Genomic DNA, 23871 nt, shown 5'->3' with positions numbered 1-23871 from the left:
AAAATTACACTAGGATAAAATTCTGTGATGGGACTGCAATGGAAATAATAGTCTGAGGAGAAAAGAGAATGGTTTATAATTTCCTACTGCTAAAGAAAGCCATGTTCATGTGCTTTAAAATAGATAAAGGTGTATATCAAATTGTTATAGTATTATTATTTCACTGGCTACATTTGTAAGCGTGGTGTCATAGTTCTATTCAAAATGGCCCTATTTAAAATATGTGGGCACATAACTTTTGCAACTATGTAAACTTAAGATGAAAATATTTAGACGTCAAATAAAAAAAGGAATGGTCCAGGAGATGCATGAATAAAAAAGTTTGAAAACCACTGGTTTAGAGGTCAGGGGTATAAGGAAATACAGCAAAGCATCCTGAGATTGAACTGCCAAGAGAACAAAAGGAAAACTAGGAGAGCAATGGTCTCTGGAAATAATGGTTCTACCAGGGAGACAGGATCAGCTCTGACCAATACAACACTGCTGAAAGTTTAGCTAAAATGAGGACAAAGAACTCACCACTGGACTTGCCAGTTAGTGGTCATAGGTGACCTTGGCTGGGAGAGTTGTGGGCCAAAAGCCTAACTGAAGTGTGTTCAAGAGAAAATGGTGGAGAGGAACTTAGTGCAGTAAGCATGGACTAAACTTTCAAGGAATTTGCTTTAGTGGGGTACAGCTGGAAGGCAATGTGAGGTCAAATCGATTTTTTTTAGTTTTTTTTGTTTGTTTAGATGAGAGAAATTACCACCTGTTTGTACGCTGGTGGTAAAAGGGAAAAAATTGACAATGCTGGGAAGAGAGAGGGATTACTGGAGCATTATTCTTGAGCAGGTGAGAGGAGATGGTATCTGGAGTATAAGTGGAGGGTTTGGTTTTACTTGAAAGTAGCTCTTTCATAGTGAAAACAGGGAAGGCAGATTATATACATAGTGCTGGAAGTTGGGTGGATGTGTTTTGAGGGTTGTGTGGCAGTTCTTTCTGAGTGCTGTTATTTTTTCAGTGTGATTGGAACAAGATTGTCATCTTAGAGTGAGAAATGGGGAAGAATTGTTGGGGGTTGAAGAGAGAATAGAAGCTGTGAAAGAATCATCTAGAAGCGTGAGAGACTAGAGTAAGGGCATGTATAGGGTCACTTGAAGTTAGTGATCATGAATCCAAAGTGATGTGTCAGTAAACACAGGGTTTTTTGTTGTTGTTTTTTCCTTAGCCATCTTCAGCTATGTTCACTTTTTTTCTCCAACTACAGATACAGATGTGCAATAAGCAAAGTACTGTTATTTGATCAATGTTGGACCTTGCTTAGCAAGTAGGATACAATGACAAAGTTGTGAGTGAGTGATTAAAATCATGTTCCTGAACTCAGTGTAAGTAACAAGAAAGATGATGGCATGAGGAAGGCGAAAAACAGTGAACAGCTCATAGAACCAATGAAGGTTCCAGTGGGATCAAAATATTGCTGAAATCTCCCTTTCCCTTCCCCTTTTCCTGCCTCCCTTATTTATTTATTGCCTTCTTTTTTTTGTTTCACTTCTAAATGGCCTTGAACAAATTACTTAATCTCTCTGTGCCTCAATTTCCTTACCTTCTAAGTAGAACACACCTCATTATATTGTTGTAAAGATAAACTCTTTTTGTATTTTGATTGTAAGGTATATGTAAAGTATACTTGGAAGAATGCTTAGCATCTAGTACATCTTCTACAAAGGTTGTCTATTAAAACTATTATAATCCTTTCTTAACACCTTTCCTTCTTTAAATGTTTGCCACACTTTGACCATGTTCTGGTGTACTATGAGATATACTGGGTTACAAAGATGAATAACACAGGTTCCAATAAACTCACAATATGCAAATACTAAGAGAGGAAACTGAATAAGGTGCTCTGAGATCATGTGGAAATATACACCTAATAACCTAACAGTGCCTGAGGCTGCTTTCTTATGGATGAGAAGGAATTAGCAAAATGTAGGATGTTTGATGGGAAAAGGAAGGGGATTCCAGGAGAGAAGGGTGATATCTAAAGTAAGGATTCTTAAAATAACAACCCTGGAAGGCACAAGAATCTTCATGAGCCTGTTCTGAAAAAGGCAAAAAATTCTGGGCTTTCAAAGTGTGAATGGAACATATTTCAGAACTGTCCTGATTTACATACAACTAAGGGCTACTTACTAGTAATCTACTGAGTGAGTTATTAAGTGTCAATGTATTTTGGAGTCTTGTATTAGAACTAGCTCATTTCAAAGAGCTAATTACTGAAATACTGAAAGAGCTAAATACTGAAATACTCTAATTTAGCATTTTACTAAGAAATCTGGCTCCAGGAAATGCTTGAGCTTCTATTTCATGTTTACATTGATAGAATATTTCTAAAACATTCAGAAAAGATGCTTTTCTGTCAGTGCACCATAGTGTTACTGGATTTGGTGGTGGTTTTCCTCAGCTGTTCTTGCAAAAATTTATATTGATTTGGCTTTATCAATATCAGTTTTGTTGCAAATGTTGAACCAGTTCTATAGTATATAGCAGCACATATTTATGTTTGGGGATTATACTTTTCCAATAACTAAACCTTCAGAATTGTATGCACTGAAATTTTAATATAAATTATTCATATTTTTTGTCACTAATGTAGATTCTCCCATAAATTCCTTGTAACTTGACTTTTTCTTGGTAATATGCTACCTCACACTGAATACTACTCGAAAAATCCTGCAACATATTATCAAGATAAGTAGTGGTTAAAACAGTGGGCAATTTTTAAATTTAGAGCATATTATTACTAATATAGAAATTATGTATACTATTTCAATTATTTTCTCTCAAGTAAATAATAAGCTATTTATGTGTTGCTAGCAGCAAATTTTCTGCAAAGACAAGTATTTCCTCTCCAAAAATTTTTTTCTCAGTTAACAGTTGGAATATAATGGGGTTTTATAATCCTTGGAGTCTTGGTCCTTATGATAGACAGAATAATGTCCCCCCAAAGATGTTCACATCCTAATCATCAGAACATGTGACCGTCATACCTTCCATGTCAAAAGGGACTTTGCAAATGTGATTAAAATAAGGGTTTTGATATGGAGTTATTATCCTGGATTATCTGGGTGTGTCCAGTGTAACCACAAAAACCTTATAAGTGGAAAAAGGAGGAAGGAGAACTAAAGTCAGAGAAGGAGATGTGACAATGAGAAAAAAAGTCAGCAAGAGATTTGAAGCCGCTGCTACACTGCTTGCTTGGAGAAATCACAAGCCACTGAATTCAAGTGGCTTATAGAAGCCGGAAAAGTCAAGGAAATATTCTCCTAGAGCCTGCAGAAAAAATGCAGCCCTACCTACAATTTGGTTGTAGGGCTTCTGACCTCCAGAATCATAAGATAATAATCTGTGTTCTTTTAAGTGACCAAGTTTATGGTGACTTGTTACAACAGCAACAGGAAACTAATACTTAAGTCCTACTTAGGGTACTGCAATCGTTAAAAACTTGAGAACAGTCATGACAGGCATATATGAAAATAACCAGCAGTGAGCATCTTCTTTGGACCTACTGGACACAGAGAACCATTTGAAGGCCGCTCTGAACCCACCTCTGAGTTCAGAAATGATCCGCTTTGCATGGGAAGCTCTGGGAGACACTATCAGATCTAATTTTATACTTTGATTCTTCAACTATGGTAAACACATAAGTAGAGAAATATGGCATTGTGAGTTAATAAACATTTATTGAATCATCTCTGGTTACTCAGAACGATATCAGCACTCACACTGCTGCCTTCAATACATATGGACTGAAACAGCAGTGTTGAGAGCCCACATTCGTATCCATTCCTGAACACGTTTGTCCAACTACATGAATTCTAAAGCCAAACACAAACAATTATTAATTGAATTGCTTTACCCATGCCTTTTAGTACCTCCTCAAATGGAATAATAGAGTTATTATAATACATTTCCCTTATAGTTCATAAACAAGAAGTGGAAGTGGAATATTTTTAACCTATTCCAGTAGAAGATCATAAAATGCTACACTCTGTCTAAAGTTATAGGGCATAATCTTGGTAACAGTGATGGAGTAAATATCAGGTGGAGGGATGAATTTCCTCTTGGACAGCCCTAGCATTGCTCTATCTATGCAAATCTATAGATATCTTTAATAAATCACCAAACTTCATTCCTTAAATACGGACTACTGCTTTGGTTTGAAATTTTAATCGTTTAGAGGTTGAGAAATATCTAAACACTGCAAATAGCTTAACCATCAATCCACTAAGTGTGTAGTGGTAAAAACAGCATCTGATTACCTGCTCCAAATGCTTCTATAAACATGTTTTAAAAATATTTTTGAAGTTTTTTTCTAGCTGCTTTTGCCAAGTTGACTATTTTAAAGATACCCTAGAGTGTCATATTCTACTTAAAGAGACAGGTCTAAATGTGCTTTTAGTGAAGAACTCTCTAAGAGTGGCATTACTCTTACATTCCTATTATTTTTTCATGTTATAGTAACAATACTTCTTGAGAGATATGTTATATGAAGCTATTGCTCAAGAAGAAGTACCAGATAACTGATTTACTGGATTTTAGCTAGCTGTCTTGGTCACACAGAAAGTATGATTTGGATATAGGCCTGTCTCACAGCAGGAGCTGGAGCTGAATCTGCCAGTGAAACTTTTAACTTTATTTTTCCTTCATCCCTCTGCAATGTTGGTTTTGCAAAAGAAAGTAACGTCAGATATTTGCAAGTAACAAACTGTAACAGTCATATATTACTACAATAATAAATTTTATCGAATCATCCCAAAATTTGTAGCTTAAAACAACCATTATTCATCCATGCTCACACAACTATAGATCAGCAGAGCACTGGCTGACCTATAGTGGCCTTGACAAGGCTTAGTTCCATTGGCCAAAGCAAGCCACATAGCCAAGCTCAATATCAATAGAATGAGGAAATATATCATGCCCAAGTGGAAGGAAAAATAAAGAGGATATTTGCTAAACAATCATCTAAACTTGAAAGACTCTGACTAACTTAAGCCAAAGATCAATTTATTGCAAAGATACAGCATAGCTCAAAGGAGCAAAGGAAGACCTGAAGAATCAGGCTTGTAAAGGAAAGAGAATGGATCCAGGGGTCTATGTAGGAGGAACCAAAAGATAGTCTCTGTAGGTACTGTTCCCCAGGTGGATGAACACCAACCATTTTTACTCTTTGTGTCACTCCAATCAAGTTTAAAATTCCAAGAAGAGCACATCTGTTGAGCCGTGGTTGGTTCATGTACTTGCTCCTTTGCTTGGCCATCAGGAAGTGGTGATGCAAACAGTGACTCATTTTTATTTTGTCTTTCCTATCTGCCATCCAAGATGGAGTGTCAGCTTCATTTTAAGGAGGGTGACACTGGAGTTTGTAGGACTGACAGTCAGCTTTGTTAGGAGTTACGTAGGTAATTAGATCTCAGCTGTTTATAGCTAGTGAGAGAGAGAATACTTTTATCCTACCATTCTAGGCATGAGTCTGAAATTAATTCTGAATGATTGTGAGACCATAGAATTAGAAGATGATGATTTATAGGAGGTAAAGACTGTACTTATTGCTGGTGATAATAGTCATCTTTTCTCTACTCCTATACACTGCATAGGGGAAGAAAACAACCAAATGAATATCTGAGTATATTTACGAAGGGTGCAAGAAGAACAGATGCAAAGAAGCAATAAACCAATGTCACTATACAGAGCAAATAGCACCATAAGTTTGGAATTTCCTGAAATCTTCATTCAGAGATTTATGCAACTAACGTACTACAAAAGATACTACAAAAAATACCAGATATACAATTCTAGTACAAATCTATATATTGGTATAGGGGCATAAAGGATAACAGTGAATAAACCATGCATAAGTATATATGTCTGAGTTGCTCATAGCGTAACAACACTTCCCAATATTAAAAATTTCATATTAATTTAAAAATACAGATTTATATATAGAGAGAGATGTATTATGTATGTATGTTTGGGTACTATTATATACAAACATACATACCTAACATGGAAAACATGGTACTGATATTTTTATGCTGGCCACTAGATGGGCACTGAGGCTAGAATTACATTTAATTTTGCATTAAATAATTTTGACTTAAAGTTTTTATTTTTAAATGTATATCATATTTGTAGAAAAATAGTGCATCTTTCTTTTTAACTTAATACATAAGTTTGAATGTTTTAGAAAAGTAACTTCTTGAAAACAATTGTAACTTTCAATGTTTTTCATTTTCTTTTAGTTACGCTTTTGGATGAAATGCAACATTTTGTGCATTTTGAATAATAAGTGATGTGTGATTTTTAGTCCTTTAGAATGTACAGTTTGAGATTATGATAGGAATAGATAACAGAAAAGTGCAGATCAGGAAAGAAATGGAAAATCTTCAAAAGAGCTGTTTGCTTAAAATTTTTTAAATCTAGAAACAATGGAAGTGAGCGTACTTTTCTTTAATATGCTCTGTGTAAAATTTATAAGTAAGGCACTATATTTCCTTTATTTAATGAAGATTTACCAGTTAAAACATAAAAATAAACAACAGGTCAGATTAAATCCCAGCAACCTCATTTTCTTTAATAACTGAAAAGGTAAATATCAGTCCAAAACAATGAGAATGAAAAAGAGAGTTATCCACATCAAATTCACAGCTCAGAAGAAACAAGTACACTCTTTAATGGTCTCCCTATTAAAGGATGAAGAAAACTACATTTATAAAATAGGCAAATTGAAAGAAAAAGACAAAAATTACTGTGTTTTTCAGATTATGATCCTAGAAAATGGCTGTCACATCCTTCTGACAGCATGAGAGTGTTTTTAGTAAAACAGAATCTGACTCAAATTAATGATTGTATAATTTTACTGGATACACATGGATGAACATTTAGTATTTAATTTTACATAAAAATTTTTTTTAAATGGAGAAAAATTGTAGACATTGGCATTTGTATTCTAAATCAATGGCAAAGAATTGCTACTATATTTATATGTTTCCCAACTAATCTTCAAGTCCAGCCTTGACTAATGAAGATATCCATAACTGGATACACAAGTTTCTTATTAGAGAAATGCAAAATACCACTTTCCAATTGAAAAAATAAAAATAATTAAAAAATGCAATTACTAGTATTCAAAAGTCTGAGTAAATATAAATAAATAACATTCAACAAAGGTAAGTAAATGCCAACATATTACTGCCAGTATAGAAAATAATAACATCACATGTTTAATATTAGCTGAGCATAGAATGCTTTTTATGGCACAAAAAGAACAATACTGGGCTTCCCTGGTGGCGCAGTGGTTGAGAGTCTGCCTGCCGATGCAGGCGAAACGGGTTCGTGTACCGGTCTGGGAAGATCCCACATGCCGCGGAGCAGCTGGACCCGTGAGCCATGGCCGCTGAGCCTGCGCGTCCCGAGCCTGTGCTCCGCAACGGGAGAGGCCACAGCAGTGAGAGGCCCGCATACCGCAAAAAAATAAATAAATAAAAAAAATAAATAAAGAACAATACTTACAGAAAGGAAAGGAAAAAGCTCAGTTTATTAGAAATTATTTCCAAATTTGTTGCAAGCAAAACTGATCATGTAAAATAGAGTTAAAATTAAAAATAATGAGTTTTACTATCTGGGATGGAGAAATAAATATTAGGTTACTAGTTTAATGAGTAATAAAATAAGAAATTATAAATAAATAAAAAGTAAATACTATTCAATTCAATTTGATTGTAGCAAGGACAAAAGTTATGTTGAACAACTAGTATTTATTATAATTATTTTTGAATTCCCAAAAGAAAATAATAGAGTTGAATTCATTGGTTTTACACCTAATGTATCAAGTATGCATTCTGACTTAAGAACTAAGAAACAATTTTCAGCATTGGTTTAAAAGATTTTCTATAGCTATGATAACAGTGTTAGCATAATTAATAATTTAAAATGTATACAAATTAGAATCTGGGCCAAAAACCCAGGAACATGTACAGTATATAGTTAGATTTTGTTGCTAGGAGACACGGCCATGACTTACTAATAGCAATGACATTCCTTAGAAAAATTTAGAGATTACATACAGTTTTTTTATCTGTCCAGAGATGGAACAAATAACTTGATAAAACAAATATAAAATATTGACCTCATAAATACACATGGAAACGTGATGATAATGTTAAGTAAATATTATTAAAGCAATTGGATTTGATTAGGCAAGATATGAGATGTTTTAGAAGACTAGAGAAAAACTAACAGAAGACTCTTTTTTTTTTTTTTTTTGCGGTACAGGGGCCTCTCACTGTTGTGGCCTCTCCCGTTGCCGAGCACAGGCTCCGGACGCGCAGGCTCAGCAGCCATGGCTCGTGGGCCCAGCCACTCCGTGGCATGTGGGATCCCCCCGGACCAGGGCACGAACCCGTGTCCCCTGCATATGCAGGCGGACTCCCAACCACTGCGCCACCAGGGAAGCCCTAACAGAAGACTCTTAAAGAGTGAAACATGACCTTAGGTGAAGATTTAAATTAATAGTGAATATGTGCTATTAAGTTATATAATACGAACTGTTGCTTGTTAGTAGAAAGGTTAACAGAAGCGAACCAAAAAAATAAAAAATCTAAATTTGGCTGTGACACTTTTTAAAAGTTAAAAAAATATGTATTAAAAACTGCTTATATAAAAAAAAAACTGTTTATATGTGTTTTTAAATCAATAGAAACTACACATGAAATATGCAGCAAAAATGACATTGCAACAAAATATAAGAGTTTAGAATAAGGAAACAAAAATGTTTTAAGCCTATAAAGGAGAAAGAATATTGCAATAATCACCAATTTCTACAGAAACTGTTTCCTGGTTTTTTTTTTTTTTTTTTTTTGCAGACTTATTGAGATAATTTCACATACCATAAAATTCACCCATTTAAAGTGATCAGTTCAATGGTTTTTAGTATATTCACAGAGTTGTGCAACCATCACCATAATCTAATTTTGTCATATTTTTTAATCACAAATTTATTGATATAATTCACATACAGTAATATTCACCTTTTTAAAGTGAACAATTCAGTAGTTTTTAGTATATTCAGAGTTGTGTAACTATGACCACCATCTAATTCCAGGACATTTCCATATTCTGCAAAGAAACCCCTTACCAATCGCTGGTCACTAGTCACCAGCCACTAGTCATTTCTCCTTTCTCCACTGCCCAAAAGCAACTTTTCTCCACTCCTGAAAAACACTAATCTACTTTCTGCCTCTGTGTATATATCTTTTCTGGATATCTCATATAAATAGAAATATGGCCTTTTATGTCTGTCTTCCTTCACTAAACATAATGTTTTCAAGTTATATCCACCTTGTAGCATATATCAGAACTTCATTCCTTTTTATGACCCAATAATATTCACATGTATAGATGTACCACATTTTATTTAACCATTTAACAGTTGATGGACATTTGGGTTGTTTCCATGTTTCAGCTATTATAAGTAATGCTATTATGAACACTTGTGTACATGTTTTTGTGTGGGCATATGTTTTCAGTTGTCTTGGATATACACCTAGGAGTGGATTACTGAGTCATGATAACTCTATTTTAACTTTCTGGGGAACTGCTAAACTAGTTTTTAAATTAGTGTCACCATTTTACATCCCCACAAACAATACATGAGGGTTCTAATTTCTCCATATCCTTGTTAACACTTGCTATTATCTGTCTTTTTGATTATAGCCATCTTAGTGTGTGCCGAGTGGTATGACATAATGGTTTAGATTTGCATTTCCTTAATGACTAATGATGTTGAGCATCTTTTCATGTGCTTATTGGCAATTAGTAGAGCTTCTTAGGAGAAATGTTTATTCAAATCCTATGCCACTTCATAATTAGACTTTTTAAAATCTTTGTATTGTTGATTTGTATTTCTTGTCACTTTAAGATTGAAATATAGTCATATTTTTATTGAATAAATTTGACATATAAGCTGTATAAATTTAAGGTGTACAATGTGTTACATTGATACACTTACATATTGTAATATGATTGCATTTGTAGCAATATTTATCCCACTATGTGATTACAGTATTGTTGTCTATATTCATTACACTGTGCATTAGATCTTTTTTTTTTTTTTTTTTGCGGTACGCAGGCCTCTCACTGTTGTGGCCTTTTCCGTTGCGGAGCACAGGCTCCGGACGCGCAGGCTCAGCGGCCATGGCTCATGGGCCCAGCCGCTCCGCGGCACGTGGGATCCTCCCGGATCAGGGCACGAACCTGTGTCCCCTGCATCGTTAGGCGGACTCTCAACCACTGCGCCACCAGGGAAGCCCGTGTGCATTAGATCTTTATGATGTATTTACTACTCATTGAAAGTTTGTACCCTTAAACTACAGCAATTAAATTATAGTCCTGATAGAATAGAAATTTGATAAAATTGAAAAAATACTGCTCTTTTTGGTTTGCCTATAACATGCAACTTTTAAAAATTTGAAAGAACAAAATATGTAATACAGATGGATCTGTATTACAGATCCATTTAGGTGGATCTAAATATCACTTTAAAAAGGTGGTGAAAAAGAACTAGAACAAAAAATTTCGCAATTTGTATGGAAACACAAAAGACCCCGAATAGCCAAAGCAATCTTGAGAACGAAAAAAGGAGCTGGAGGAATAAGGCTCCCTGACTTTAGACTATATTACAAAGCAACAGTAATCAAGACAGTATGGTACTGGCACAAAAACAGAAAGATAGATCAGTGGAACAGGATAGAAAGCCCAGAGATAAACCCACGCACATATGGACACCTTATCTTTGATAAAGGAGGCAGGGATGTACAGTGGAGAAAGGACAGCCTCTTCAATAAATGGTGCTGGGAAAACTGGACAGGTACATGTAAAAGTATGAGATTAGATCACTCCCTAACACCATACACAAAAATAAGCTCAAAATGGATTAAAGACCTAAATGTAAGGCCAGAAACTATCAAACTCTTAGAAGAAAACATAGTAAAAGTATACAGGCCTTTTTTTGGTATACATATATATTATAATATTGTCTCTCACTCTATCGTTTGCCTTTTCATTCTCTTATAGTTTCTTTTTGAATAAAAAACTTGTAATCTTAAAAAAAAAAAAAAAGGTGGTGAAAAGATAATAGATATGATAATAATTCAATACATAAAATCAAAATATTTTCTATGATTTGATAATTTACCTATGGACCCCCTTATATTGTTTGAACATGATATGTTAAAAAAAATCCATAGTTTATTTCTGAATTTAAATATTGCTTTACAAAATTTGTTGGCAATTTCAGTTACTACTGCCTCAGCAGAGCAAAAATTTTCAAAAAATTACCACCAATCTAAAAAACCTGTCTGGAAAAGAAGTGTGGGCAGCTATCACCAAATACTGCCAACTGAAACAAATAGATTAAAAGCCCTAGAACATTATTAAGAAAATTGTACAGAGAAAATATAAACCCAAATTATAAATATCTGAGACTGTAAGAGACTTAAAATGACCCTTGGTTCCCTTCCTTTGGTAGGCATGCAGCAGAGGGAGAAAGCCACTCAGAACATAAGGAAAACATATTCTTAAGGAATGCCCACCACAGGTGGGACAAATAGGGCACAGCCAAAGATCACGGAGAAAAGTAATGGGCTTGAGACTTCTCTGGTGGGAAGCAAAATCAGGGTCTAATCCAGGAACATTTCCATCCCATATTCGCTTTCTAAAGTAGAAGGTCCTCACCACCTCTGCCTGGTAAGATTTCAGAATAGTTGTATATCAGATTAGTGTCTGCCATGGATTTTCTATTCTTCTTTCCAAAGGGAAGTGTTTAATACAGTTACTCTGTCCATGTTCTACTATTGTATATTTGGAGAGCATGGAAAAGTAACTTATCTTTTGATTTGTGAGTGTCTAGAGCAAGAGAAATCACACTCAGATTTGATGTGGAATCTCCTGCATCATTCCCAAGGAGCCTAGGCTTTGAATTTGATATCATGGCAAAATGGGACTTTGGGGTTGACTTCTCTGGGAAGGACTGAGTATATTTTGCCTGTGAGAAGTAGAGTGAGTTGAATATTTTGGTGACCCGAAGGGCAGAAAGTGATAGTCTGTAATGCTGTTCACCATATATGTCCAGCTTGCAGTCTCCTGGGCATGTAGAAGATTATGCATCCTGTCCTATTTGTTGTTGAGTAGAGCATGTGACCAAATCAGGTCAGTGGATTACCCTGGAAGTGGGATGTGATGACCAGCAATGTTTGAGATAGTAGCTGCTCCATCAACCTGAGTCCGGAGAGGGTAAACCACGAAACAAAGCTCACAGCCAATACCCAACAGTCAGGTGCATGAGTGAGAAATAACTTGTGTTGTTATGAGTCATACAGAGATGGGAGTTGTTTACTACATTATAAGGTAGACTTTCCCGATGGCTATAGTGACATTAAACACACGGGCTTCTTTAATGAAAATGAAGCCTTCTCCAAATTAAATAGTTAAACATTTAATGGTTAAACTGGTGAGGAAACCTTATGAATCATGCATATTGTCTCAAATTTGTTTTTGAAATTTGTTGGTCCTGCGATGAAGTTCAGACCCAGAAAAGTACAATGCTTTTCCCCGTGAAAAGCAGGTGAAGTTCTGAATTTGGGATCTTTTATTCCACTTCCAGTATTAACAGTCACTGCTTGTGGTACAGTGACTTTAGAATAACAGAAGTTAATGTGGCTGTTTACTCCCAGCTTCTCCCCAGGGTACTTGGCAGTTTCTCTCAATCTTCTGGTTGCTTTCTCAGAACAGCTGGAACTTAATTCTGAAAATACAGAAACACAACATTGTCCTACAGCTTTTAATTGCCAGTTAAGCAGGTTTCAATTTATGAATCCATCTCGTATGTGATTAACGTGGAGTTTTATGGGTATTTTTTATTTTTAAGGTTTTTAAACAATGTGAATACTTTTCCACATTACTTACCTGAGTAGGGAGGGTTAATCCCACACTCCCCAGTCTCCTATAAGGCACATCACCCTCTTGCATAGTGGTTCTTAAACTCTGCACCTTAGATCATGTGGGAGCCTTAAAAAATTCTGATGCCCAAGCACACCCTGAATCCAGCAAGTGTAAATACTTTGGAGAGTGTAAGAATTAATTTCATGTGTCAATTTAACTGGGACATGAGCTGCCCAGACATTTGATCAAGCATTATTCTGGGTGTTTCTGTGAGGGTGTTTTTAAGTGAGGTTAGCATGTAAATTGATAGACTGAGTAAAGCATACTGTCCTCCCTAATGTGAATGGGCCTTACCCAATCAGCTGAAGGCCTGAATAGAATAAAAAGGCTTACCTTCCCCTGCACAAGTGGGAATTCCTCCTGCCGTCTGACCGCTTTGAGTTGGAACATTGTTTCTTTGTTTGTTTTTACCTGCCTTCAGACTTGAACTGAAACATTTGTTCGTCCTTGATCTTGAATCTTCTGACCTTCAGATTGGAATTTATACCATCAGATCTCCTGGGTATTCAGCTTGCTGACTGCAGATCTTGGGATGTGGCAGCTTCCATAATTGTACAAGCCAATTCCTTATAGTAAATACCTTATAAAATATATGTATATACACATATATAATTTTACTCATGTATGTATAAAGATTTTAAAATATATCTTTATATATACATATGTACATCATATGTACATTTATTTTGTGTGCATATATATATATATATATAGTCATGTGACTTTATGTGGCCAAGAGAAGATGAGAAGTTATGTATGTCATGTGTATATCATGCAAAAGCCAAAGGGTGAAACTTCCTATTGTCTTTCCTCTCCTATGGTGATCACAAATGTTTTAAGGACAGGATGCTCAGTGAGTCTGGTTCTTGGAATGAAGATGATGTGGAAAAACAGTGCCGGTGACATGAAATGGAGCACAACAGACCTAGTATAGACATGAAGCATGAATGAGATATAAACATTATTATCATGGGTTTTCTGTAAGAGTTTTTCAGCCTTCTGTTAACACATACATACACTACCCAGTCTATAAACTCTGGGGCCATTCTGCCTCTGGGTTTATTGTGATGTGAGATAATATATTTTCTTACAGACTAAAGCATTTGGATCATGTTTTTTGTGTGTTCGCATCTGTAATCATTCAAATTGTGCGCCAAGAAAGCTCCTTTCATTTCTTCAAACTCTAGTTATTGTCCTGTCTTCCTTGGGTTTTTCCTGGTATCACAGTTCTCTCTTTTGTTTCACTGATATATATATATATATATATATATATATATATATATTTCTCATCACATACATCAGAGTGATTGTTAATCTTATTTTTACATCATCTACCTGCTAGCCAACAAGCTCCCCAACAGAAAGATTTATGTCTTTTCTATCTTTATTTCTCTGGCATCTAGATCAGTATCAAGCAGTTTAAAAGGCCCAATACACATTTTTTTCTGAGCTAAGTCAAATAATCTTATAATGTGGAAATGGTAATTCTCTCACTTATTTATAATAGAATTGTCTTCAATATTTCATCTACATACATTGAAAATCACATAACACAGTGCTGTGATTTTGCTTCTACAATCAAACAGGATTTAAAAAGCACAAGAGAAGGAAAATGTATTGTCTTTATCCATATTTTTCTCCCTCCTTTGTTTTTCCTTCCTTCCCGATGTTACAAGTTTCCTTCTTTCATCATTTCCTTTTGTCTTAGAGAACTTCCTTCAGCTATTCGGTTAGGGTAGGTCAACTGGCAAGACAAACTCTCTTAGTATTCTTTCATCTGGGATGTCTTGATGTCCTCCTCTGCCATCTGATTGATATCAACTGATTGCCTTTCTCATTCAAATTGTGGTTTTCCTGGGTTTTGGTATGATGAGTGAGTTTCCTATTGTATCCTGGACATTTTGTTTGTTAGGAGACTCTTGATGCTATTTAAATCTTCTATTTTAGCTTGTAGTCACCCTGTTCAGATTTAGCATATAGTTTCTGGCCTACTTCTGTGGGTTTTAGCTCTAATGACAGTTTAGTTTTCGTAAGATTTGCAATGCAATTCTGGCCTGTTTTGCTATCCTGGTGCTGCTGGGTCTCCTGCTCAATTCCTACTGGTGCTGAAGTAATATCTTGGCTCATCTTCTGCCAGGGGGTGGATGAGAGCCAGAAGATGCTGGGCCTGGGTTTCTTATGCCACTGTGTGGAGGGCAGGAAAAGCTGGGCTCCAATGACACTGCCTCGAGATAAGCTGTGCGTCAGCTTATCTGCTAGGGTGCCTTTGTGCAGCAGTGGTGGGTTGGGCTTTGGGGGCTTTGAAGCTGCTGCTTCAGGTAGGGTTCAGCCAGCTGGTGCCCTAGCTATGGAGCAGGTGCTGGGGCTTCCCCTCGGGACGCCAGGTCTTGGACTTGCCCTTTCTCGGCACCATGTGAGATAGAAGGAAAACCTAGGAAACTCACAGTGTTGTCATTCCTCAGGTCCTGAGTCCCCTTGCCAGTCCACATTTTTCTTTCCACCTCTTTAAATCCTTTCATCATCATCTGTTGAATTATTTCCAGGGCATTTAGTTGTACTTAGAGGAAGGAGTGGGTATACATTAGCCTATAGTATCTTGTTCCAGAACTGGAAGTCTCTAAGTGCTTTTATGTATTAACTTATCTAATCTTGACAACTTCTTTGAAGTAGAGTAATATATAATCTCTTATTTTCCACATATGATAGATTAAGGAAGAAAAATGAAAATTAATAAGATCCTGCCAAAGACACCAAGGAAGAAGAATATATAAGTGAAATACATACACATATATTTTTGTGTACTCATGCATGCACACATGCGCACACAGAGTTATAGCTATGATCTTGAATAGATTTATAGCTATAGTGCCTACTTTAATCACAAAATAAAGCAACTTAGAATGCATAACAAGTTTTTAGAAGTTATTTTTATGTACTATTTTGAACAGCATTATGATTCACATTTTATTTTTCATAATTTTTCATTACATTGTTTGGGAAACCATACATGGAGATGTTTTTCTGTTGTGTTATCTCATAGTCACAATGAACAGCACACAGTTTTATGAGTTGATATTTCTTTTTTTTTTATATATAAATTTATTTATTTATTTTTGGCTGCGTTGGGTCTTTGTTACTGCTCTGGCTTTCTCTAGTTGCAGTGAGCAGGGGGCTACTCTTTGTGGAGGCGTACAGGCTTCTCATTGCAGTGGCTTCTCTTTTTGTGGAGCACGGGCTCTAGGTGCGCAGGCTTCAGTAGTTGTGGCATGTGGGCTCAGTAGTCGTGGCACATGGGCTTAGTTGCTCCGTGGCATGTGGGATCTTCCCGGACCAGGGCTCGAACCCATGTCCCCTGCATTGGCAGGCAGGTTTCCAACCACGGTGCCACCAGGCAAGTCCCTGAGTTGATATTTCTTACACAACAAGATACAAGTAGTCAGAAAGTACTAAAGTAACGTTTCTGGGTTTTCAGACACAACATTGTATTTATTGAATAAACTTCTTTGTTTATACTTAGAGATTCTTCTTTGTATTATGGTTTTTCCTAAATTTACACAGACTTGTTTATCATTCATGTCTCATCTGCTGTAGAATTTCTATGTTGTTTTGGTGGGAAAAATATTCCTTTTGTCTTATGTAACTAAGGAGAGTGTAGCCCAAGTCATGAAAGAGAAATGAAATAATCCTATTAATATGAAAAGAAGGAGATAAAAAGGGTTGGCTCAAGTCAGATTATATTCACCCCAGTGATTCTCTACTAAATGTTTGTATGTTGTTTTTGCATTTACCATCTTCCATTAAAAATAATAGCCATAAAGCGAATAAGAACAATAATACATTATTTTACAGTGTATATAGTTCTTTCAGATTCATAGTTTGCATTTCATTAACATGAATTTCCTATGATTCATGAATTACTGAGAGGCCTAGAGCTTTGGACCCTGGCTGCTGGGGTTAAAATCCTAGCTCTACCCTTTTCTAGCTGAATGACCTTGGACAGGTTACTTAACCTTTCTTGGCTTCATTTTCCTCATCCCTAAGGTAACATGAGCAAGTTACTCAACCATTTTGTCCCTTAACTTCCTCATCTCTAAGATGATACAGTTTTCCAGGAGGATTAAATGAGGAAATGAAGTAAAACACTTGGAATAATGCCTGCACATAGTAAATACTTAATAAATGTTACTTATTGTCATCTCCATTTTGTACATGAGGACCATCTGGTTCAACAGATAAGCACCTGCAAGAAATAGATATGTAGCATATCTTATACTAATTTATTTTACATTAAAATGAAGTGAATTTAAATTTTCTTTAAATGCTTTTGCGGAGTTGCATTTCAGAGCTCAAGAAGTAGAGCATAGATAATACAGAGAAAGACATTTACTGCTTGTCACAGCGCAGTCACTTTGGAGCTCAGAGCTCTTATCTTTACAACTTCCCTCTGAATTCTAACATAACCCTTGAGGAAACTATGACCTCCTCCATTGAACAACCACCTCTTTGGACTAAGGCCAAACTGGACCTGCCACCCTTTTTTATATCACCAGTGAGCTAAAACCGATTTTTATATATTAAACTTAGCAAGTGATTTGCTGATAGAAAACACTTATTTTGGACCCCAATTAAATGAATGTTATCCCCCCCAAAAGAATTCCATAATTCTCATTAGTAGATCTGTATTACAAAAATTTGTAATCAATAGTTACATTTTTAATTACACCAGCAAAACAGTTGTGGAAATTTGTTTGCTTTCTTTATTATGTTAAGTGTCTTCATAATATCCCTGATTTTGCCTGTTGGCCTTCAAGACCTAAAGTACTCTCTGGTTCTTAACAGAAAAAGTTGGCTAACTCTTGGTCTAAGACATTAATGTGACTATTTTGCATGAGTAAATGGCTTTTTGACCATCAGGCAGGTATACACTTTGAACTATATTTTTCCAATAGTGGTTATGAATTGCCTCTGTTAATCAGATTTGATTTTTATCTAAAATATATAATATTTAGCCTTGGGATTTGAAAATATTTATTCTGAGTTTATGTTAGATGACAGCAAATTTCTTTGTAATTTTAGCATGATGTTGTGACCCTGTATGAGAACAGTCAACCTTTTTGAAATTAGCAGAAGGAGCCTGCAGATGTTGTGAGGGGTTCCTGCCCCCTCTTTCCCAAATAACACGGAAAGATATTTTTCTTCTGTGAAAATCCAGGAGGCATTTTAAATTTAGTAAGTCAAAAGATTAGGCAATTTAAAACTACTTTTACAACTGAATTTCCTTTTCCTCAAAGGTTAATTTCTTGTAAATTTATTTTAACCTCATAAAACTATTAACATTTTTGCTGTTTATTTTCCCTTGGGCTTTTAAATATTAATGTGTTTTTTAACCTGCATCACTGAGACATCTTTAATGTCTCAGAATTAAAGGAGCTGAGACATACACGGTGAGGAGCTCAGGGTCTGGAACCAGATATTACTTAATAAATATAGTTACATTATTACTGAGAACTGGGAAGGATCTATAGTTCAACTGGTCTAATCCCAACATTATATAATTGAGAAACACTAAGTCCAGAAAATCTAAGTGATATATCCAAAGCTTCCCAAGCATTCCCACTTAGCAGCATATCCAAATTTCAGATTTTCATTTTCATTTCACTAAACCATCAACAGGATATTTTATTATGTCACTGGAAAACCAACTCCACCTCTTCAAAAGAGTATTATGGGACATAATTATCATGAAACTAATTGTATCCATCTTCCCTCTTTTGTTCTTGATCTTTCCTCTACTCTTAAAATACCTTTCCCAGGGTTTCCCAGGGCTCAGCACAGGAGCTACTTGATCATTGTAATAGTTAATTGAAATATCTAATCTATTCTCACAATACAAATAAAATATTTTAGAAATGTTCACCTCTGAGTAGTAGTAGTAATGATGAAAATAATTATACTGCCCTTTATTTAATAAATAAATACCTAACAGCACAATACCTCTATACTAGCATAGAGGTATTGTGCTGTTAGTTTGACAGATATGATCTTAATCTTCCTGATAATCATGAAATGTAGGCATTTTTATTCCCATACATATGAAATACTAAACTGGAAAAAATTTGTGTAATGAATTTGGTACCTGGCTGAGACATGACAATTAGAACAGCTTGCTGAGATGGAAGCTCCTTCCATTTCTCAAGGCCATTTCTTTGGAAAATGAGCCTAAATTCTTGTTACCTCTGTGGGGCTGCCCATGAAAACATTTTGGTGCCCCCTAGAGGTAATCAGGAATGTACACTTGTCAAATGCCAGGAAATGGGAAGCTGAAGTCAATTCAGCAGGTGCTACCTATCATTCATTGCTGCCTGAGTCTCCAAACTTAGATACAACCACAGAGGAACTCTAGAGAGCTGTGATTCTCCAGCTTCAGTGAGTATGAAAACCACCTGGCAGCTTATTAGAACTCAGGTTTATGGACTCCAGCCCCAGAGTTTCTGACTGAGTGTGCTGAGGTGGGGCCTGAAAATATGCATTTCTAACTATAATCCCTGGTGTTTCTGATGCTGCTGGTCCAGGGACCACATTCTGAAAACCACTGCCCTAGAGAATCATCTCAAAGTTTAAGCTAGCTCCAGAAGCTGGTCCGGTTTCAGTAATTGGGCACAGCTACTGTCAATACTAGTTCTCCCCTGCTCCCTTTAGATGATGTAAACAGTGTGTGCAGAGAGATGTGGACATCTGTATGAGGGTGACACTTCCTGATGAACTATAGATTCATTGATCTCTGGGAATTCCAGAGACTCTATAGGGTGGGTGTAGGAGAACCAGTTGAGGTATGAGGTCAGAGAACTCAGGTTCTGGTTTCAACTGTGTCATGTAATCAGACCTGGCTGAAGACAAACGTCCTCACCTGAACACAAATAAAATAGCCACCATCTAGAACCACACTGTGGTTTTAACTCTATCAAATAGCTTGGAACCTAGGAGGCATGAAACAAATTTTAATTAAATCTTCATCTCCATGATGTTATGGTTCCATATTTACATTTCCAATATAAAAATATTATAAGAAAAATTATGTAATTAACATGAAAACATTTTGAAACAATGGTAAATAGCAACATGAAAGTAAAATCCACAGAATTATTCTGTAAGTTTCATGAATTCAATCAATGCTATTACTGTTATCTAACTCTGTTTTTACTCATATTTACCTATTTTTCATCAATCCTCCTTTCTTATTCCTTTTCCCCATGTATCCCAATTTCACCAAATTTTCCTCCATAGAAAATGCAAATTGAGAGAATGCCTTCTCATTTTTGTTTCATTTTGTTTTTTTATTGTATGAGTGTTTAAATGTTTAAATTGTTTTCTCAATCATTCTAGCAACTGGATTTATTTTCTCAAGGTAATAGGGGACTTGAATGTTGACTCTAGTGGATTCTACTTCTGTTTAATCTAGGTCGGGATTTATGGAGAGCTCATGTGGTGACAAAAGGGATCACAGAAGACTTTCTTCAGGATGGGTGTAACAGAGTCAAAGAGAAATTCAGAACTCATTTGGGAACAACATAATCTAGAAAGAACTAAGACCTAGAAGTTAATGGTCCTGAAGCATGTGAAGCCTCCAAAAACATCCTGAAATAATACTGAAGGAATAATATAATTATATTTTTTTGAATGAGAAATCTGGTCACTCATGTATAAATTTCCCTTTATTAACTGAAAAGTTGATGACACAAAGAAATTAATACGTCATGTCTCTCAGGAATTAGTTGTAGTTTTCCTTTCTTTCTTAATGAAATCCACTGGACATATCTTCTCATTCAAATTTGTATCAAATTAAAAAATATGTTTCTGTAGGCTGTGAATGTTATTTTTGGCTCTTTTCTTGGTTTTACACAGAACGGAAAGGGAGCCAGAGAAGGAATCAAACTTGAACTCACGTCTATGACTTGCATTGTGCAATGCTATAAATAGCATGACTTGTGAATATTTGGAATGCAAGATATGTTTTTGCAAGTAAAATACAGAACCATGATTCTATGTGGTGGATGAAGTTGAACATAAATACTCATATCTTGTTGCTGACAGGGTATCAAAGTTGTGGAATTAGGTTAATTAGTGTAGGGGTAAACATATTTCAACCACATAATTCACTAGTACAGACTAAAGAAAATTCCCTAGGGGTGTGTGCGGTGGGGAGCGATGGAAGAATCCTTCATCAGTGATAGGTACTTGTTCTTCGTCTCATTTTCCTTACAGGAAAAATGTGACTCTGGCTTCCACTTTTTCTTTCTTAAGGAAGTTATGTAACAGACCTTTAAGCTAAAATCTAGAAGGACAAATGAGTTAATGAATGTTAAATGCTTTTGAAGTATTTAAAAGAACAGAGGACTATTAAATCTGTGGCATTAAAATGAGTACTCCTCAGAGTTCCAATTCAGTTATCTAATGGGTACCCCGTCTTTGGAGATGCCCTCACAGTGGCTTTAAGTTTTCCAGGGCAGGCAAAATGACATAGGTAGAGGTAGCCATTTTGCAAAGATATTTCGGAAAATGTACGTAGGAAAAAAGTTACTGGGGATGCGGGAGAAATTTCAGATTGAGGATATTCTTGTGGTAAAGAAATCGGTCAATTTTCAGAGCACCTCCTGTGTGTCGGACGTATTGTTAGATGCTGGGAATAGAAAAATGAATTGGATGGGTCCTCTTGCCTTCAAGGGGGTGACAGATAATTACACAAATAATTATCACACTGTGAGACTGGTATTAGGCTGGGGACTTGCACAAATTCCTGTGAAAGCGGTGAAAGGTGGAATGGAAGCAGGAAGAACGAGGTGAGGCGTTTTAAATTCAAGCTAAATTGTTGACTCATTTAGATGCCATTTCAAACAATAGTGACTTTGGTTTTTGCTGGGGGCGGCGGGGCGTGGGGTGGGAGGCAGGAGAGTGGTATCAGTTGTCGGACACACATCACACTAAAAAGACAAGAAGAAACAAGGAAATTCTCTTCCAAAACAGTGAGGAAAAAATATCCAGAACTTCCCTGAAATAAAGGAAGCCTTCTGGCTACAACGTGCGTTGCTAGGGATTTATTTTTTTCCTCCTTTCCTAAGAGAGTAAAATCACGCAGACACATTCAAGCCCTTACAGTTTTGTGAGCATATTGTGTATTCAGGACGTCAACTGAGCATGGTGTTAAGTGCGTGACTATAAAGAAAGGGTTAAACGGAAGGGGGTGGGTCGGAGATGGGAAGGCTGGCGAGAAGGTTCAAAAACACCATTTTCCAACTTGCAAAAACTCTGAACTTTTAAGCACCCAAAAATACACATGTGTGTGTCTGTGAGCTCACGCAGATCTATTTCGGTAGAATTTTTAAAAAATTAAAATCGTAATCTCTCTCTCTCTGTGCTTCAAACACCGAGCAGCCCCCTTAGGATCGCTTGGCAAAAGCTGCAGCAGAGGCACCGGCAGCGCTATTTACGAGCCGCGCTCAAAGCCACCCTCTCGTCCTTCCCCCGCGGCGAACTACCGTCTTCGAGTCTGGGTCACCTCTGGGGCCCTGGAGTTGGGGGCGGGGGCCCGGGAACCTCCTTCCTCCGCCAAACTTTACCCGGGCGTGGGAGCGAGGGCGCGAGCCGCGGTGCGCGGGAACGCGCCGCCGACCGCCGCCTCCGCCCGGCGCTGGCAGCCGGGGCCCTCACCTCTCAGCTGCGAGGTGCGGGCTCCCAGCGCTCAGCCAGTGGGCGGTGCCGGGCCGCGCGGGGCGGAGCCGAGGGGGTGGGGGCTCCGCCGGGTATATAAAGCCGGCGCCGGCTTAACTTCTGACTTGGGGTTATTTATTTGGGGAGTTCGCGGACGGCGGAGGCTGGCGGAGGCTGGCGGCGGCAGCGGTGGTGGCTGCCGCAGACGGTGGTTAAAAAAAGGCGGCGGCGGCGAGTGATGGGAGCGCCGTGGCTCCCGGGCGCAGGCGGGAGCTATCGAGCTTTCCGGGCAAGGCGGGAGCGCTGAGGAGAAAGGGGAGCGTCCGGGGTCTCGCGCCCGGCTCCAGAGGCGCGGGCTGGGTTTTTGTTCGGCTGCGCTGAGCGCCAGGCAGCCCGAGCCAACAACTCCAGTTACAACAACAACCCACCTTCCCGCAGCTGAGCGAGACTAGGGCTGCTGCGTCCGTCCTATTGTTTAGACACTTGCCAGGAGCTCGGGAGTCAGCAGAGCCACCGAGTCCCCGCTCCCTGTCGCCGCTTTCTCTCTTCCCCACTTCCCTCCCCCAAGAAAGGGGCGCAGAAAGCCACCTGGAGAGGGGGAAGAGCCTGGAAGGAGACAAGCTGCTCCGGACTGCGGCCGCCGAGTCAGGTGCAGCGCCCAGAGTCGGGCGGCGTCGCGACGTCGGCGGTACGACTCCCACCGTGGCTGTGGGGACTGGATTCAAACCCTGGGGAAAGTTCCTGCACTTTGAGAAGGAGGACCCACTTGTGGGCTGTCGCGGGGAGACCGAGGGGCTGCCCCGGCCCAGGAGCCTGGTCTTATTTCTTCCACCTTTGCCATCAGGTGTCTGCTGCGGAACTGCGGCGTATCCGGGAGACGAGAGGGGCTGACACACGCACACACATAGGACTGCCGTTCAGCTGCCTCCTGGGGTCTCCTCGGATTAGCAGATACCACAGACCCAGCTGCCATCGCTCCACCGTCCGGAACGCCCCGGGAGGCGGACACCTCCAGCTTGGCCTTTGCACTCTTTCTGGCCGGCCGGCCAGCCATTCCCTAGTCAGCCTTAGCAGGAGCTCTCATCCTCAACTTGGCCTCTTGGATTTCCTCTCCCGGGGTCGTGACTAGTG

This window comes from Neophocaena asiaeorientalis, unplaced genomic scaffold (assembly GCF_003031525.2).
Source record: "Neophocaena asiaeorientalis asiaeorientalis breed wild unplaced genomic scaffold, Neophocaena_asiaeorientalis_V1.1 scaffold218, whole genome shotgun sequence".
In the NCBI taxonomy this organism is placed as follows: Eukaryota; Metazoa; Chordata; class Mammalia; order Artiodactyla; family Phocoenidae; genus Neophocaena; species Neophocaena asiaeorientalis.
The sequence above is the reverse complement of the archived record's forward strand: the minus strand, read 5'-3'. Positions refer to the sequence as shown.